At 30.7% G+C, this 17,041-nt stretch overlaps 1 protein-coding gene across 1 annotated transcript in view; it reads left to right on the forward strand.

Moving 5' to 3' along the window:
• Positions 1–88: 88 nt before the first annotated feature.
• Positions 89–17,041, forward strand: part of Tpst (tyrosylprotein sulfotransferase) — a 30,120-nt gene continuing 13,167 nt past the window's right edge. Inside the window, exon 1 of the mRNA XM_070644232.1 lies at positions 89–300. The gene's annotated coding sequence lies outside the window, so the exon portion shown is untranslated. The remainder of the gene's footprint in view (positions 301–17,041) is intronic.

The raw sequence follows: 17,041 nt of genomic DNA on the forward strand, positions 1-17,041 counted from the left end.
ATATTTTTTTCCACAAGTTTTGTATTTATCTGTGACTTACTCAGCAGTGTATTCTCGGCTTTTTAATGACTAACACGGTATAGGACGATTCGTGATTTTATTTTATTCTATATTATCAAAGAATTGACATCTGTTAACGTCAAAATTTAGTTAGAATTGTGAATTTTTTATAATAAATATCATAACAACATTGAAAATTGTGAAAAAATTAATGTTTAAAGTGCAAAAAAGTCAAGTGAAAATTATTAAAATAAAAACAAATAATTGGAAGGAATAATAGTACATAAAAAATACGATAAGGTGCGTATTAAATTCTAAAAATATGATCAAACTTCTTGTTGCACATTATACATCATCAATAGTCACAGATGTACAGTTATTCCTGCTAAAAAAATATTTATCACTTCAAAGTGTTAATTTCTCCAACATACCATCTTCCCTATTTCTCTTCTATTCTTTATTAAAGTACAACTCACAATATTTTGATATCTACTTAAAAGTAAATCCTTTGACAATACGTATTGTCTTGAATAAAATGCGAGAATTCCAGTCCATGCAATATGGAACCAAAATCTACAAAAATTGCTATGTTCTCTCCTCTTCAAAATATAAAAAAAAGTCCAACACACAACATGCTATACCATAATAATATTAAACGTCACTCCTTATATTTGAATAATGTCATAGATATCCCTTAATTTTCTGTCGTGCATAACAAAATGAACAAGTAATTCTGTATTTTGTGTCCTATTGCCTATTTTGTATCCCAAAAAGGTAGAGCTTTTATCCACTCAGTTTCGTTAAGAAAAATGATGAGGAAAGACCGAACGAACGTAAATATATGGACGGAAGAGATCTGCAAGTGGGAAATTCCCCAAACCGACTTGATAACTATGTTAGAGACAGCTAAATGTATTATACTTAGGATCAGATGTCAGGAACTCTAGGATCAAAACTCCATATGCAGTATGTTGCTAAAAGGTTTACACAATATCGAAGTAAAAGTTTGATCGAAAAAGTAACTCAGAGTTGATAAGAACTTATCAATAATTCTTGACGACTATCCCTCAGCACATCTAGCAAAGAAAATATTTATGCAACAGTAAACATCTTCTGTCTGTCGAAGGAATCGCCCTAAGGAAAAAAAAGAACTTTTCAAGAGCTTTCTTCGTCGTTTCCTTTCTACATCCAGCAGTATAAGAAAACATAATTTCCTTTGACCTTCTTTTGCGAAATTCAAAATATAACAATGACATAAAAAATGGGGAAAAAAATCATAATAAATGAAAGGAGCTACATGGCAGGAAAAGAACTGAAATGGAAATAAAATCAAAGGATTGGCTATGGGTTTGGCATGAAAAAGAACAAATTAAAGTTAAAGCTTTTTTCCTATTCTCGGTCTTATAATCGTAAACTAAGAAAATTAGTGAAATGTGAATGTTAAAGGTTTCGTCATGAAAAGGATTCATTAAGAATTAATTCTTCCCCATTCACTCCAATTTCATTCGCTCCGTCATTTCAAAGAATACTCTCAAATGTTCACAATTTACACATGTTCTCTCCCTCTCATTCTTTAATTAATTGATAACGCTAGTAAACTTCTTATTATTCAGCGTGTAGATGAACAGATTCTTCCACAAAACTTTTACAATTTTTTTTGCCACATAAACCTTTTTTTCCTTTTATAATTTTATTTACATGTACGTCAGGCAGTCTCGGTTTTCAACAGTTCCACGTTGTCACTAGCTCGAAGTATTACTCTATCATATAAAAGAAATAAGTAATAGAAAAGAAAAATTCCATCGTCACGAATCACGAAATGAAGTGAGACTTTTTTTTTTATTTTGTTTGTGTTCAATGCTCGCTTGCTACACTTTAAAATAAATTAGTTTATTAATCTTCGTGGAAAACTCGTTAAACACGACAAAATGTTCTTTAAAGTTGGCAAGTATTACAACAACAACAATATTGCTGTGATTCATATTTGTGTCAACGAATTTTAACCGGCTGATAAGCGGAATAATTTTATGCAGTAATACATGCTTTAAAGTTCTATAATTACATTACACTATCGTAGGTGCTAGACTCAAAAAAATAGAAAAATGATATCTATTTATAGCACATTATTTATGAGAGACTTTTTATTGATTGCATGAAAAATGTTTCGTTCCTACATTTTCCTACAGTTTTTCATGCTTCCGAAATGTGTGAATGTGTTCATAATATGACTAAGAAACCAAAACCAAAAAAACTGTGAATTTTAGTTCTGCAATTTGCCGTTGTATTTTCGACATAGTCATACACACACTTTTTTATTTCAAACATAGTTGATGCTTTAATTAGTTTTAACTGTCTTCCCCTCATCATAATGATGATCATAACCATCAACATGAAATATAACTATGGTGTTTAAGTGAGCGCATAAAAGCATCAAAGAATATAATTTCACTTCTCCATTTCCCTCAATAACAATTTTTTAAAGTTCATTTTCTCTGCCAAACTTCTGTGGTTCTTATTTTCTCTCTTAGTTCCCATATATCCGAGTGCTTATCGTTTAACCAACAGAAGGGGTACGTTTGGTAATTATGTTGTTCTGTTATGGGTTTTGAATGGGTTCATTAAATGGTGCTGTCTATTCCAACTGTCTTAGTTGATGAATATGAGGAACAGCAGTAGTTCGTCTTGTATCTGCCACCTCTCCAAACGTCACTAAGCAACAAAGATCCAAAAATTTCCTAATTTCCACGTCACATCACATACCAACGACTTCATGCATAGAAAAAAGCAATGATCATCAATAGCAATTAAACAGTTGAGACTTTACGGGAAATTTGTGGACATAGAATATACTTTAATTGAGTTTCGTGTTTTGTCGACACAAGTAAAACTTTTTCCTTCTTTTGTGTGTACAAACTTTCTGTGTTTATTTATTCCCGTGTTCTATCCAATGTAATGTGATATTTGATTATTTATATATACCTCATTTTGCACCCACAAATATACACAAACGAATGACATGAAACATGATTGAAATGAAAATTCATCAATTTATTTGTAAAGCAATATTAATTCTTTCATCAATTTACTTATCAGTATGAAAAAAATAATGGAAAATACGTAATAAATGACGTTGGATATATATCCATAGTAACTTGAAATCAATTGAAATTGATTGATCGGATCTTATCAGCAATAATAATAGCACTACGCATGTATTTCGTGTACATAAACAGTAAGAGAATCCTTTAATATGCATATTTATACAGTATACAGAGAGGGCTGCTTTGGGGATGATATTAGGCAGAGACACTAGTGACTAGTCGTTGTAGAGGAATGTAATTTGGTATGCATCAGTGAAAGGAAGTTAGGAAAACCCAAATTATCGCAATGACATCATTTCCGACAGACCCAGAACTGAAAAAAAAACATCCATAGACCATAAAAGTAGTAACAATTTGAATTGATATGAACATCAATTTAAATGCTTTTTCAATGAATGATAAAATATTCAACATTTTTCGGAATGTTACGCCATTGAATGCATTCACATTATAAATGTACATGTACAATTTTACTGTTGACTGACCAGACAACACTCGAACTCTATTCATACATTGAGTATAATAAAACATTATCATATACATTTGGAGGGAAATAATGAAAAAAAAGGAGGAGGATGAAAAGAGATGGGATGAATATGATATGAGAAGGAATTATACAGCATAAAAAAAAATAAATGCTAAAAGCCTTTTGAGTAAAAAAAGTAAAAGAACTTTTATATTTCCATTCGTTTGGTTCATTTCAGTTTTAATACAATTTTCCGATATGAATTATAATATATGAATATTTATTAAAAATTTCTCGTTTCAATAGCTTAAAGGCATTCAGTTAATGGTTAGGCTTTTCTTTTATTTCCCATTCTTCTCTTTAAAATGAACAAAAATCTCATCTTCTTCTTGCCTCTAACTTTTCATTTAAAAAAACGGAATTGAAAGGAATGTTGGAAAATGTTTATGAGATAACATCAGGCTGTTGCGCATTTGATGTTAATTTATTAGAATTTACATCAATTTGAAATTAATTAGATTGTTTATGACTGAATTTCCAGGAAAAACTTTTCAAAAAGTCATGTAGCTGACGTGGACACTGATTATATGTACATAATATTTTTTACATGTCATTTTAAACTCATTTCATAGAATAATGGAACAGCGATAAAGCTATTAAGCGAAACTTAAACAATTATAGCAAACTACTACTCATTTCCAACTCATAATCGAAATGCAAGTTTATAATTCAATTAGTCATAATTGAGTACGAGAACTGTTGTAGACAAAGAATTTGTAAACATTGCCAATTAAATTCGTCAAAATATGCTATATTAAGGCAGGGATAATCAAGTAACATAAAAGAAAAGAACAACGGAAGGAAGAAAAGTTTTTCAGCTCTTCACACACAAAACTTTTCTTTTTTGCCTTTTTTTTCTTGCTTTATTTTATTATTTCACATTTTCAGCTACGAAATGATTGTTTGAACAGGATGAAAGTCAAAAGAAAGTAAAAATTTATGTCTGTTTGTGAACAAGAAACATAAAAAGGAGGAAGAAATTTTTTGGGGACTTATTTTTTGAAATTACATAAAAATAATTTTCGAGTGTTCATATGATTTTTTCAAGAATTAAATGTATTCATGAGGATATCCGCAAGCATATCCTTAAAATATGTGGAAAAACTGTTCATTGAAATGCCAAGAGGGGATTGTTATTAAATGATGTAGATGAAAAATTGAGGTTAATTAGTTAGTCATTAGTGCTGCACAGCTTCATATTAATTTCTCCTTATACTAGACGTCATGGTAAAGGAGCATGCCAAGAAGAAGTAGAGCAGTGCAAACTCTTAAGCCATAATATTGATTTTGTATAAGCAGATTAGCTATAAGTACGGAAATTTGCCTTCTTTGCCTTTTTGAGCCCAAAATTTCGATTTTTTGAGTTGTTCTAGACATAAGAACCAAATTCTATACAAAATCTTTCAAAAACAGCCTCTGCGTAGATCAAACTTTGCCCATTCATAAAAAAGCTTCTAAGTAAGAACCAAAAAGCTCTCAAAAATTGTAAGCAATCCCCTATGTGAATGAATGTGCCTAAATATTGAATGAAAATTTTAAAAGTGGCACTTCCCCAAACATATTTACTTCTTCAAATGCCATTTCCGGAAGTTATAGTCGTATTTTTAACCCTTAAAAAAACATACTCAGCAAGTACTTGCCAAATAAATGTATGTTCAATGTTCATTGAGGAGTAGGAAATATAGGATCATACAAAGTGTGCAAACTCTGAGCTAAAATCGATGCAAACCATTAATAAAGATTAAAGTTGAAGAGTCATTGAAGCGTATAAAGAAATGTTCTTCTTATTTTCTTCTTTACGAAAGCTTTAAAATAAAGCTTTTCTTATTTTTCTTAACATTAAACTTCTCATGTATAAGCGACTATAGCGTATATAGTGATAGCATCGAAAGGAGAGAAAAAAGCATTATAATTTTTTGACAGAAGCATCGCGTGAAATGAAAATCAATAATCAGATGGAAATTTTTAAGCTTAAAAAATAGCTTTTATTGGAAACATGAAATAATTTATTATAAAATTTTGCCGCCTCTCGGTGATGCTTTTAAATAAAATCCATGGATGAATGTTGATGATGATTAAACTTTTTTTTTTTTCATACCTAATGCTAATGGCTCGTTGGCTCGCACGTTGCAAATATGAAAAATTTAAATGAATTTTTTAAGTTTTCATTTTTTGTTATTTTTTCATGTCGTACTCGCTAGAATATTCATTTTCATATAATTCCTCGACTATTCTTCCTCTCTCATCAGGAACCGTTATTTCATGCCGCTTTTTGTTAAGCTCTTTATGAATGCAAATGAGTTGATTTTCATGCTTTTTTCATCGAGAATATCCTAAATGTATTTATTATTCAGAATGTATAGATTAATTCATATTTATATATATCCACCACCTACCTCTTTATGTTCCATAAATGAAATTTTATTGAAGTTTACTGAAAACCAATTCAAAATGGAAAAATCAATTACGAGTTGATCGAGAAAATACAAAAAAACAAAGAGGGCATTTTAAATTGAATTTTATTGAAACAGGCTAGTGCTGTATCAATGACATTTTAAATATTTTACATCCATGGAAATGAAATGAAATTAATTTAATTTTATTTTTGTCATTCGAAAGCTTTCAAAAGTTTTTTTTTATCTATTTCCTTCTCTCTATAAAGCACAGTAAAGTAACGAACTATTGATAAAAACTTAGTCTGCAATTTTATAAAGAAAAACAAATTGAATTGAATGGAAAGTTATTTCATGTGTTTATGTCAAAGTAAGTTTCTATGTCCTTTGACAACAACTGAAAATTAACACAGCATGTGAAGTAAATGCTACGTCTATTTGTACTAATTAAAGGACTTTTGCCTGTGGTTTTTTCTCCATCAAATGACCACAATGTACTTACAGACGTCGTATGACGTAAACATTTTGTAAAATCATTAAGCTGTCAGGTTTATCAAGTTCCTACGGTGAATAAAAAATTCTGCAGTAGTCGTTAATGGAACTAAGCAGCAAAAGTTATATTTTTCTTAAAAAATCAATTAAAAATGATATTTTATTGGCAATAATGTTCCTCTGTCGCGATTTGTTATTGTTAAGTACCGTAGCGAAAAGCTTTCCGCTTTGATAAACAATTAAGCATGCTGATTTTATGATTAAGTTATGGAAAATTTGCATACTTTCTTAAAACAATGAAAACTTAAATATTTTTGGAAGTTGTAAACTTTTGCTTACAATTTGGGAATAAGAAGCCTTATATACACCAGCAAAGAGAAACATTAAAGAAAATAATGGATAATAATGAAAATAAATCTCCTATAAGATACCTAATATCTAAGATGAAAAAAATTTTAATTATACATATAGCTGCTTTGTTCTTAATTATTTTTATTAAGTTGAAAACTTTTTCTAAGAGGATTATTAGAAGAAAGAAAGGAAGGCATTACATCAATTACGTAATTTTCAAGAGGATAGGGTTCTAAAAATCTTAGCAAACTTATTAATTGCCGGTAATATTTACGTTGAATCTGGGAGTTTCTGTGAATCTGCAATTAGGGAAGTTTTAATGAATTTTCGTATGTCCTGGATATAATATCTGAACATTTAGTCGTGATTATTAAACAGCGAAAACGCAGCAGTAGCGTAGTGGTTGGAATGTCGGTCAATCGATCCTAACGACACGGACAGTCTAGTTGAATTTGGGTGCTATGTGCTTTATCCTATGGCAACTTGGTTTGTGTGATTTGCGACACACATATTGTGGTTAGGTACATTGTATTGATAATACCCGGTGTCATGCCATGTGTAATATTGGGAATCCATATTCAATGTCTTTCATACCAAAATCAATAATGCATAATTAAAGTCTAAATTAAATTTGTAATAGCTTTATTGAAAAACAAAAAATCGTCGAGATTATCAGCCGTATGTTCAGGCTTATCACTTTTAGAAGCATATTCTTGACATCAAATTGTTACAAAATGCACAAAATACGAGCATAATGTCAATTCAATCTCACTATCAATACTAGCTTATCTGCATTAACCGAGGCATCAACGAAAGACATCACATACAGTCATTCCAAAATCTAATAATCTTTAATGCATCCTTGAAAGATAATTTAATTGAGCTTAAATAAAACCATAAGCGAACTGATTTATTGAAACCAGATCTGCATTCCTAAAGGGAAATGTATTAAATTTCGATATTATTGGCATCAGCATGAACTCCGCATTACCCCTAGTAATTGAAAAAAGGAAAATAATAAAATTACTCCTTAACTCAGTAACGAAAAAAGATAAAGAAAGAAAGTTAAACGAAAAAAAGTTTACAAGAAAGAGAATTACTTGCTCTAATGAAGCATGACGACTTTCCTTTCAACTTTTCCTTATCATTAAGTTATTGAAGAAGCAGCATACGACGACAAGGAATATTAATTAACATTACTGAATAATTTTTCTTTATCGCGAAATTTTTTTTTTTGTTCCTTCCTTTATCTTCAATAATATTTTCACTATAAATTGATGAAAGTATGCATGCTAGAACTGACTTAATCAATTTATCGTCAGAAAGAAAACACGAAAAATAGCATTAGTTAAGTAAATAGTAGTGACACGACATGAAGGTTTTATCAATATCGTTAATGTATTTTGTTACATTTCATGGAGAGACTCTCCATTATAACACTTCAGGTGTCTTAATTAGTTTGTTCTATCCGAAATTTTGTGTAAATAATGTTCTCAATCATAAAACGAGGGTTAACTTTTTTTGATAAAAAGCGTTTTGTATGTTTGTAGCTAGCAGCTATTGTGAGGTATATAGTCAAATTTTATGTAAAGAACTGAACCTATTAAGTATTTATTTCATTCTCGAAATTGCATAAATATGGCACAATAGCAATAATCATTTACATACAATTGCTAAAGTGATACATTTAATGAACAAATACACACACAGGCACACACACACAGAGGTAAACATTTACCCGTACATTCTATTGATATTGACTTGCTTATTGAGTTTTATGTTTTTAATATTTGTGTCGACAATTCTCTCCCGCAATGAGATGAACATCGAAAGCATGAGAGTTGACTGGCAATGGGAGTTTAGGGAGATGTATGATATATGTATGAGACTAATATTAAGTGGATCTACGCTAAAATATTCAAATGCTTATTTTCATAGCCTCTATATTACACATTCATATAAAATTCAGCACATTTTTTTCCCATCATGAATTTTCATATATTTATTTTTTTGGAGCAATTTCCATTCGCATTTTCGTGATTTCTTTAAATAGAACCTAGTTGATGTAGGAATCTGAATACAATGACGACATTATTGCGAAAACGGAATGAATTTGAAACAAATATTTGTATATTTTGCGTCATTGGACACGATGGAAGTACCTCATTTCAATCTATTTTCTATTTCTTCCTTCATGCTGCTTCACAAATATTTATTTTGTAATGAAAAAATATTAAAATTGTAAAAAACAAGAAAAAAATCTTGAATCTAAATTCTTTTAGAGGTTTTCACAAAATTGCTATTAGCTAGAAAAAAAGAGAAAGTAAAGCTATAACAAAGAGAAAATAAATTCTAGGAAAGTACTTGGTAAATATTTTAATAAAAAATTAAGGAAAATTCCTTTTGTTCATAAGAATCTTATCTTTCATAAGAGGAAAATAATGATGGGAATAAATTCATGATTTTATGGTTAATAAGGAAATGAATTTTGGTTCTTAAAATTAATTTAATTTTGGTATTCTTAGATCTTAATTTAAACCCGAATCAGTTTTAATGAGCGTAAAATGTCTTAATTTGTGGTTTTTACGTTCAATTAACCCCTTAGATGGAGTCAAATTACCTGGAGAATTGATTTTCATTTTCATGGTTATTGCTTATGTGAATCTACGATATGATTCGTAAGTCGCGGTATTTGAGGAAGGAACGATGTCAGAGGGTGGCAGAAGCGTAGTCTGAGGGAGGTAGGAGCGTAGTCAGAGGATGGCAGAAGCTTAACCAAAAAGGGGCAGGGTATGGCATTTGAAGCTGGCTACGTCCCTGATTTGACAGAATTTCATTGAATACTAGTTCAATTTTCACCAAAATTTAATCATGAAAGCACAAATGATTCTATAAATCCATACATTTGAAGTTGCAAACTACTAAGTTTGAAAGTTTTCCTATAAAATTCATTGAAGTCTGATATTACATTTTAAAAATAAACTTCAATTCCTCTCAAACCTCTCCAGGTTTATTTATTTAGTATATCTCATCATTAAATTACTTTCATTTGAAGTTACCGCAAATAAATGGCAGAGTATCATTAAATAAAAATAAAATAATGTTAACCGAGGATTTAAAATGTTAAATAAATTTAACATGGCTGTTTAATTTGCTTAAACCAATGAGATAGTGGAAAATATCAGACAATGTCCTAGCCATTAAAAAAAATTCATTTGTTTTAATTGATTCCTCATTCAATTATTGTTGTGTCAGTGATAATTTCAATTATTCGTGATAATTATAGTAATGTTACAATGTTGTGTGCTGTTCAATATTCAATGATATAAATTAAGTCCCTCGAGGGGATTAATAGAAAACTATTGCAGTGTGTAATGCAATTGAGCATGTTTAAGGATTGAATTAATATATCATCAAGAGTGAATCTCTATGGTCATTAAAAATGCGATAACTAAGTTTCCTGTTGTTTATATGGTAATTAAATTTTCTGCTTATTTTGATAATCTCTAGCTGTAAACAATCATATTCTGTAGCTAGTTTTCCTCTTGCTTCAAGTGTTGGGATAATAAACATTCTTGATTTATTTAGATTTACTTCAAAAGTACACATTTTGGGAAAGTAGATGCTGAAAATATTTTTCAAATTTTTTTATTAAGTGCCGAACAAACAATGAAGATGAACTGCCTTTATAAGTGGAATTATGAATTCTTCTTAGTCCAGTGATGGGCAACCTTTATTTTTCAAAGACAGCCCTCGACCGAAACCGCATAAAACATTCGGTTCTTGAAACCTTCATATAAATTATGAGATACACAAATTGTCCATCACTGCTTTAGTCAAATCATATTTGTTGTCTGTTTTCTCAGTCATAGCATCAGTATATGAACTCATACCAGATGTTTTTCGGTCGTACCAGTAAATAAAAATTTGTTGAAGCGCATGAAGCAAAATCATATCCCATGAATGGAAACAATAACAGCAAGAATAGTTTTATCTCCCCATTTTCGAGCAAGTCAATAGTCGTTTTTGTATCATTTTTGCTCTTTCTCCCTACTTCGCATTCATGTCATCATGTAATCATCCAAGCCGTACTTGGAATATGAGAAAAAATATGTTTATATGTAATGATAACAGTTATTGAAATCATTTCATAATTTTCCATAATGCACAATATTGTTTCATCAGATGTAGAAGATAGAGAGTAGTACTAAGGAAGATATGGCAATACATAAAATACACATCGTGTATCTGATTGTGATTTCCTTCACGTCTTTCTTCTTTCTGCTTTATTCTTATGATGATGATGACGATGATTGTATCTTGACGAATCGCTTTTCTTTTCGTTTTCTCGTCTTTTTTTTTTTGATGTGGGTATGTTTATAACATTATACATTATTGCCATCCTTCATGTATCTCAATCTGCTTATAAGTAGTAATAAAATTTATGCTTAAGGATTTTCTCCCTGAATCTTTCTACATTTTGAACAACTTATATGTGCTATTTATATTTATTCTTGTGACAGAAACTCATAAAGCTATTTGGGGAAGATGGACGTGCGGCCATTGAGTTTAAATTTTCTGAGGATAAGTTTGGATTTATTGAATTATTCAATATTGTACATGACATGGTCTCTTTAATGCTTAAGCTATCAAGTAAAGGTGTAGTCAGAATGTGTATTTAATTATATTGAGTGCTGTTCCGCCTGTCTTGTGACCAAAAATTCCAACATGATTGCAGAGAATTCTTGTGGCATTCACTACTACTGTCTACGACATGTTGTCATTTTATCACACGTGAATTCTCACCCACATTTTGAGTACAGTTCATTTAAAATTTAACGGAACATGAAATTTTCAAAAGACAAAAAGCTTTCATGGAAATGAAGGAAAAGTGCTTATGGCATTATCACTTACACAATATTTCATATAAACATCCACTTAAATCTTCCCCTTTTTTTGTGCTTCTGAACTGAATGAGAGAGATTTCTTTTGACAAATGTTGGAAAAGAGAAGTAAATTGGCAAGATTCTTCTATGCATACTGCCTTTATTGCTTTTTCTCATATCGAAATTGTATCATGTTGCTTGAAATCTGAATAAGAAAAGAAGAAAAAAACTTTTATCTTTTCCTTCTTTTCGGTTAGGATCCGTCCATAAAATGTGTTAGCATCTAGTAAATCTGAATCAGCTTTGATGAACCTTCAGTCATAAGAATTGAACATAATATGTGAACAATCCCATCAGATCCTTTTGATACGTCTGCTATGTAGGTGAGAAAAAGATTTATGAAAGGGGATTTCAGATTGCTTGGAAATGTGTGTATATAATACACATTTAATGGAATATCAAATTCAGTAGTATCATTGTGAGTAAGTTAAAGTAGCCCCGATATTGTTCGATATCAAAACATTTTTACCTACATTGTTGTTATTGTATGCATGCTGTACAATATTCAAATGCTGTGAATAAATAAATTTTACGGTAAGACCTGGAAAAACCTCAATTCAATTAAATTAAAGACATGAATGCTTTGCATGAACTATGCACATGATGTACATAAAAAAAGATGATTGAAGATGTGAAAATTTGGTCGGTAAATGCTTATGATTCGTATGCATTAGGCTGATTGTTATTTATTGCATATCCTTTTTCAATATTCTTATTTCACATCATTCTCTAGTTCCTTTACTTTCTTTTACTCTCCGCCTCCTTTGTTCATGAAAAAATATTCACGGATGTGAAGCCTTCCGACGCTTTTCCATTTTTCCTCCACTTTATTGTGAATGAGATTTACATTGAATGAGTTTTTTTTTGGAGAGAATAGAACTGAATGTGCAATGAAATTATATTAGTTGTGAGGCGCTTTTATACAATCATCCATGCATTCATCCTTCCTTCCTGCTTTTATATCATTCACAAAACTTATTCTTTTTCATCGTTCCTTGCAGTTTTGTGTTGTTGCTACTGCTGTTGTGGATGGTATTAACATAGTAAGGCTGTTTCACTGACTGAATAAAATCATTAACACTTAATATGTAGACTTGATATGCTCGTTGAATCCTTCTTTTATATGAAATGAAGCAATGGTTTACGAAAAATTACCTACACAAATTTCTTCCTTTCCTGATATTAAGGCATACAAAAATGTTTTCATTGGATTCTGTCTGTTAAACTCTCTTCATATAGAAGAATATGTCTTTCCTTCCATCTCATTCAACCTTCTCATACTTTTTTTTTCGTCACTTCTTTTTTTTCAATAACAACATGATTATTCCACATAAATGCACTTGTGATGATGTCTATTGATAAACACTCAGAATTTCATCCTTCTTCTTCTTCTGCCTTTTTTATATCTATAATGTATATTATATCATGTTATGAGGCAGATGAAAATTTCATTAAAATGTCAAAGTGATTACGATTTTTTTGCCATCAACAAGGAGAATTTTTTATATATTTTGATATCGTGTATACATGCTCACGAAAGAAAAAGTAAAGAATCGATAGGTGATATGATGTCAGGTTCAAACTGTTACTCTTATTTTTCTTAGCTCCCAGCCGTATTACATTCGTCTCCTTTTATTGAATTTTATCAGTAGGGGTTGTTCATTTATTACGTCCATAGGAGATTTTGGTACGCAGGGGGGTGTCAGAAAGTCGATTTATCGCGTTACTTAATAAGTGAATGGCCCCGTACGAGTTAGACTTGAAAAAGTATTTTCTAAATTTAATTGGATGGTACAGAAAAGTGCTTACTGCAAATATGTAGCAAAATAATATTGGCCTACTTGAGGATTTTTTATTAAAATAAAAGTAAATACAATGGAGCATGCCTAAGTATTGCCATAAAGCGTACAAAATATGATTATCTCAAAAAAACGTTTTTTATGAAATTTATTTTGAGAGTTTCAAGAGAATTCTTAATTTTTTCTTGTGCTAAGCTTTCAAAAAGCCACTTGTTCTTGATATTATCAACGAAAAATTATGTTTCAAGCAGAAAAAAGCAATTTTAAATCGCAATTTTGACATTTCATTCAATTATTTTTTAATTCCCGAATGATTTTCAATCATAAATGGATTTATACCTTTATACTGAATTATTGCTGACTTTATAAAAAGTTTCACATTTTATGAAACCACTTTTCAACTTAGGCATTAAAACTTTTATATTTGTTCGATATTGATTTTAGCAGATTTTTATTAACTCATAAACATTCGTTTATTTTTTATGAAGATATTGATATCTAGCTACAAACATTGAAGGAGTCATAATATTTATGAATTAAAATGTTCAAAACAAATATTAAGTATTTATTCCTTTTTGATAGACGAGAACGCATTTTAAAGCTGTTAGAAAAGCTTTTAATTTGACAGGCTATGCTCATCGATCAGCAGCATATAGTGTATTATCCCACATCTAAAACTATAGCACTCAATTATCCAGTCACGAATCTACTGACATACTTAGTCCATTTTGCTGCTACATTCATTCTGAACCGAAAATTGGAAATTTCTGAATCATAAAGAATCAAACGAAGAAAGAAATATTAACAATAAGGCACAAAAGCTATACATTTTCAAGCCACATGTTCAAAGTTTCCAAAATCTTGGCAACAATTTTTCCAATAATTATCGGAAACTTTTTTTGTGTTCGAAACTAATGACAAGGTTACAAAAATAAAAAGCGCGGAAGGTAGCACCATAAGGAGCTAAAAATACTGAAAACATATAAATTGCGTGCAGCCATAAATGACAGCCTCATGACATTCAATGAAAATATATTAAATCCAACATTAATAACTTTGCAATTTTCATATTGCGTGGCACATCCTTTGATATTTGTAGATTTTCACATGCTGATAATCTCCTTTTATGTGCATGCATAATAAAGACTGGCATAGAAGCAAAACAAAACATAAAAACAGCTTAAAATTCTTTCAATTTTCTTTCTATGTACAAACTCGATGTTGGCATGGCAATGTCAATATTTTCGACGATTTATCGCTTAGCTTAATGGCTTTTTTATGACCACCAATGACCATTGAATTATATTTTTTTTCTCCACTTCCTTTTCATTCAATCGCAATACGAAATGTATGTGTGTGTACATGAAATGTGCATGTACACTTTTTGGCTTCTCTTCACGTACCCAAATATCATCAGTAAACGTAATAAAGCTTCAAAGCTAAAAAAAAGTTGAAAATTGTGAGAGTGAGACAGACTTCACACGAAAAAAAAGTTTGTTCAATGAAATTGGATGAGTTTCTCCTTTGACTGAATCCCCAAAAAGGAATTTATGCGAAATTGCTCTCGTATTCTTCCGTCCATATCAACAATATGATGAAAAGTCAAAGATATGCCGACAAAATAGAAAAAATTTAATGGTGTTGAATAGCGAAAAGGAAACGGCAAAAAGAAGGAGGAAAGCAATGTCTATCGGGACGCTCCAAAGGCTCCATTCAAGTTTTTGTATTATTATTCGATACTTTTCCACTTTATAAATGCCGGAAATTTTCCTTTTTCCCCATTTTCTCTGCCTTCTTATTTTTTGCCTTTTCAACTAAGTAAAGCATACAAGAGAAATTTCCGCTGCTACTTGTTATACACAACATTTTCAACAAATTTATATGAACTTTAATGTATACATTTATGGATATTTGGTCCTGTTAAAAAAATTTTTGTTCAGTTGATAACATTTTACAACAACAACAGCCCAAAGGAAGTAGCATTATTCATTTTAAACTTTTCTTTATCTGATGTATACATTTCTCCACCACGCCATGTATATATACTCTATGCCCTTTATACCATAGAGACATTTTCATGCATAAATGGAATGTACACATGTGAATATGAAAAAAAATTACGAACCCTTAACCATTCAAGTGAAATTCAAACTCTCGAACTGGCTTATGCATGTATGCTGGTGTGGCAAGAAAAATAAACTTTTTTTTACTCCTTCCTTTAATGTCTGAAGGAACTTTTTTTGTTTCCGCTACGCTCTTGTTGAAAAAATAAACTTTTCTTTTTCATGGAATTTCCATTAATTTGAGGGAAATTATGTACACAAAGGGATTTTCTATATATCTCACTTACTTGTTTACAACCAAGCCGCGGTTGTATGTCTATTTAAAAGTGATTTTACATATTTTCCATGTTTTTGTTTTGTGCAATTAGCAGTGCGTGCTTGTTGTGTTTCTACTTTTTTGTCGATCGAAAACAGCAGGAGCTTGCAAGCGCTTTTTATAATAATTTAAAGGTTTTACTTCCTCTGTTGAAAAGTTGAGGAAGAATATTTATGGGAAAAGAGTTTATAGGGAAAAAGTTTTCGAATTATTCAATAAAATGAATTACTTTTGTTGCAGGGCTCTACATTTCTAGGGAAGCTATTGATTATATTGAGCTGGATCGTGGTTTAAAGGGTACAGAAAAAAGGTGGGGCAATCTTGTTTGTGATAAGGCATACCTAAGTGGATTTGTGGTCTAGCACACCGGTTGCCCATCACTGGTATAGATGCTTAATCTGGATCTTTGTGGCAATTCTGTTGTTGTTGGATTACCATAGATTCGAACTTTGAGCTTTAGAATCGCTCGACTCAAAGATCATATCTACAATTATGTTTCAAAACTGCAAAAGCTTCTCAGACTATGTCCAATTACAGGAAATTCTATACAGAACAATCTACTTAAGTCAACTCAATTCCATATAAATTTCGGGTCGACGACTTCAAGCTTTACAAAAAAAGGTCCATCTACCTTTTTTCTGGACGTCATAAAAAAAGCAGTTCTTAGTTACAGTCAAGTCATTGTGAATTGAAAATCTAATTCCAAAAATAGCTATACTTCTATGAAAATCCCCTTCTCGAAGGACTTTAATCCGTACCTTTAATTTTCATCATCTTAAATATTCTGAGAAGTTAGGTAAACATCCGACATTCAATGGAATAGGAATAGAATGAAATAATCTCATGAAATCCCGAACTTCATCAAAAATTCAATCTGTCCATTGTGTATAGTAGAGGATAATTAATTTTAAGGTCGGTAAAATTACATCAAATATTGTTTAAATCTTCATTTATACAAATTGTAATCTACGACAGTTCCATTCGTCACAAACAGTAGAAATTGCCGTTGATCCCTGCTTCTATTTATTTTATTTCAATCCTCGACTTCCTCTCC

This window comes from Chironomus tepperi, unplaced genomic scaffold (assembly GCF_022539635.2).
Source record: "Chironomus tepperi strain 1889 unplaced genomic scaffold, CSIRO-AGI_Ctep_v1 contig_335, whole genome shotgun sequence".
Lineage (NCBI taxonomy): Eukaryota > Metazoa > Arthropoda > Insecta > Diptera > Chironomidae > Chironomus > Chironomus tepperi.